Below are 3706 nucleotides of genomic sequence, written 5' to 3'. Positions count from 1 at the left end.
CGAATTAGTTGTTAGGGCCAATATTATGGTGCAAATTTTGGTTGATTTTGATGAAAGAGCACCCCTTGGTGCGGCAAGTCAGCCAAATGGAATTCATTTGTTGTCAAGTAATTGAACTTTTGTTCATGGTCAATTGTTTAACTGACCTACGGGTCTTTTTTACCCCACCCAGTCCCTGACATTTTTGGGCCAGTTGTAATGCTTTTTTACCTAAATACAGACTTCAAACAAAATAGTATACAATAGGCACCGCTAGTGCGATTGTGGTTGTATACAGTAGTCACCACTAGTGTGATTACCATAGTATGCAAGAACCACTAGACTTTATGCAATCTCAAATGCTCTTGAAATCTGGAACTGTTGATTTCATGCCTTAAAGAACCAGATTGATGCCACTAAATTTGGATCTAATTTTTAATTGTTGTTTCCTTTCTTTCAAAACCTCTTCCAGTTATTATTAATCTCTTATTATTTGACTACTCTGCCATTTACCTCTGAAATAATCAAATTTACTTCTTGAATATCTACAATAGCCCCAAATTGGTTGATCCCTGCCTTAGAATACTCTGCCACCTCATTCAATCTGAAATCATCACATGCCATGTGTATAGAGTAGATAGAGCACAAAAATGCTTCATTGTCATCACCTATTAATGCAACAAAAGGAGACAAAAAATCACTCATTTGTTGGCAGTCTCCAATGTTCGAATCATATAGAACATAAGTCTCAAGGATGGTGAGTAATTTTTCATAATGATGCTTACGAGATGTTTATAGGCGTTCATCATTAATAGTAACCGCAAACTTTTCTAGAATGAGATTATATTCCTCCGTAGATTCATTATCTAAGAAGGCCTCACTTTCTCTATTCCTATCATTATTTTGTTCCAATTCTTCTGAGGAAATTCTCTGTAGTTCATTATGTAAACCATTATGATAGCAGTATGTGAAACATCATTGAGTTTTTCTAATAATCCCTTGCATTGGATACAGGCTGCCTAAAATCTCCAACTTATAGTTTGAAAGCATGACTAGTAGTGACAGGCATAACAAAAATCTGTTATCACCACTGTCAAGTGAAATTATAAATAGTAGAAGAGAACTTAATTTCTTTAGGTTCCATCCTCCAAAACCATAACACAGGAATGAACTTTACAATCTTGGTTACCTTAACTTTCTTACTTGTTAAATAATTACAATGTTTTTCCCATTTAATGGTAATGGTTTTTAAAAGAAAATGATCATGTTGTCACACAGTTATTTGATAGTAGGCTCTACCTGCAAAATGGAGAGTGTACTTAATAAAGTATGGACTATATTCAGCCATAAATGATGACTAGGGTCTTTGGAAAAATTTGCTATAACCGACAAACTTTCCATTTGTTTCTGCGGTACATTTATCCATTGTGTACCGTCCTATCCAAATGAATTGAAAAATAAAAATTGAAACACCTAATACAAATTCCCTTGAAAATAAATCCTTTGGCTTCGAGATGGTCTTTGTTTGATGTTTTTTTGTTTGCAGTTAAGATCCACCAGGATCACTAAACAATCCAATTCAGATGTCCATGAATGCAGCAATTTATTCCTATAGCATAAGCAATGCTCTAGTGTCATAGTATTATTGTCAATAAAAAAATTTGATTGATATCAACAACGACTTTTGATGACATAGAAACTAGGACCTTATGGGTGCAATTTGTCAACAATTATCACTGATGTAGATGCTAAGGAGCCAATGCTAACTCCAGTTTACATTTAAGTTCATACTAACTCCAATGGCTGTTATAGCCGGTAATTAAGCTACACAAATAAAGCGGTTCAATACAAATGCTATTATGGGAATTGAGGTTGATTTCAAACTGCTAGAATCTTTTGCAGATACTCAATTTCATGACAGTGGCTTGGATGAGCTTGAAGGTGCAACAGATCCAAAAAATTCTTTGTTAGAGGCAAGGCAGTTGGTTAGTCTTTTATTAAACAACCATCCAAGACGCTTGTTCAAGGGCCGTGTCTTCCCCTGTTTCTGCCGCTTCTGGAAGGAAGGCGTGCTGTTGTAATCTGGATCGTTGTCTGGAATCTACAACTCCAACAGTTCCTCTTCAGTATCTGCCCAAGGTACTTGCTTTGAAACCCTATTGTGATGAGCCTCCAGTCTATTTCCGATAATTTTCTAGTATTCCAAGTGTATTTATTTTATCCCTAGTAATGTTAGGCTTGTAGCTAAATGTACATTTTAGGATTTTGATATCTTCTGTTATGAACCCTGTATTTTTAACAACACAACGTTTTCTAGTTGTTTTGTCATTGGCTCTTCATTGATAATAGGAATAATTCTTGGTTTCACAGACATTCATGAAAGGATGGAGGGATTCTAAAGCCAAATCCATGCCCTTCTTCAGTCTTGGTGATCTGTGGGAGTCATTCAACGAGTGGAGTGCATATGGTGCTGGAGTACCGATAGTGTTGAATAGAAGCGACACTGTTATGCAGTATTATGTACCGTCTCTTTCTGCCATTCAACTTTACACTCACCCTTCTGGACCTAATATTGGCACCAGGTAGATTATCCAATTCACCAGTTATTTTCATAGCAAGTCATGTCAAAGGGAGGTTCCTTAATATTTTGTAAATCTGACCACAGCCGAATGATTTTGTATAATAATAATATGGTAAATAAGGCATAATATACACCATAGCTCCTGTTGTTTAACAATTTTTTTGGAGAAATCTATCTTTGCAAACGATTCTGCTCTAATGTTGCTCCAGACGATGAAAATATTGCATGCTTCGGCGGCTCTCTATATCAGTTGTGTCATATTTGAGACAAGATTTTGCCTGTCACAATTCAGTGTTAATGCACATGTCTTTCATTGGAGAAATATCATTTAAAACTTGATAACGTTTGGACACGTGATTCATGCTGGCTCAGTTGAGTCCTGAACATGCTCTGTTTTTTTTTTGCAGGTCCCCTGGTGAAGAGAGTGATGCAAGTGATGATTATAGAGATACAGGTAGTGAAGGTAGTAGTAGTAGTGATGAAGCAGAGTGAGACTCAAAATATGGTGGGGCAATAGAAGTCACTCTAAATCTGCACAAAAAGGCTTTTCTAGTGATGATGGTGAAGGAAGCAGTTGCCCTTCATTTCAATATTTTGAGCGAGCAACTCCATATAGTCGTGAACCTCTGGCTGACAAGGTAAGATTTGGTTATGCATTTATTTTGAGGAATGTTTTATTTCATGGTGTAGTTTCAATTGCGAGGTTAAAATTAATATCTGTTAACTGGATGTTGCAGATTGGAGATCTTGCCAAGGACTTTCCACAGCTGAAAACCTTAAGAAGAATTGATATGTTGCCAATCAGTTGGCTATCGGTTGCTTGGTATGCCATCAATTATACTTGTGCAATCCTTGATTAAGTTGGTGTGGAGGCCAGTTAATTATTAAGCATTCCTGTTCTATTGGATTTTTTTCAATGCGATCAGTAACGTCTAGATGAATTTTCATTATCTACCGCTATCTAATTAAAACAAGAATTTCCTTACAGGTACCCAATATACAGGATAGCAACAGGTACAACCTTGCGAGACCTGGCTGCCTGCTTCCTAACTTTTCATTCCCTTTCAACTCGACTAAAAGGTTTGATTCATCTATTTTGTATTTTCTTTCCCTCCATCTTGTTGCCACTTTGTTCACATAGTTTTC

At 36.4% G+C, this 3706-nt stretch overlaps 1 long non-coding RNA gene across 1 annotated transcript; it reads left to right on the top strand.

The window, feature by feature from the left end:
* The first annotated feature begins 1969 nt into the window (after window positions 1-1969).
* Window positions 1970-3434, top strand: LOC149214210 (uncharacterized). Its single transcript, XR_016250378.1, has 4 exons — window positions 1970-2118; window positions 2350-2561; window positions 2968-3198; window positions 3298-3434. It is a non-coding gene; the product is annotated as an uncharacterized LOC149214210 (long non-coding RNA).
* Window positions 3435-3706: the final 272 nt, after the last annotated feature.

This window comes from Pinus tabuliformis, chromosome 1_1 (genome assembly GCF_031772625.1).
Source record: "Pinus tabuliformis cultivar Carrire ecotype Pingquan chromosome 1_1, CPIR1, whole genome shotgun sequence".
Classification (NCBI taxonomy): domain Eukaryota; kingdom Viridiplantae; phylum Streptophyta; class Pinopsida; order Pinales; family Pinaceae; genus Pinus; species Pinus tabuliformis.
The sequence above is the reverse complement of the archived record's forward strand: the minus strand, read 5'-3'. Positions and strand labels throughout refer to the sequence as shown.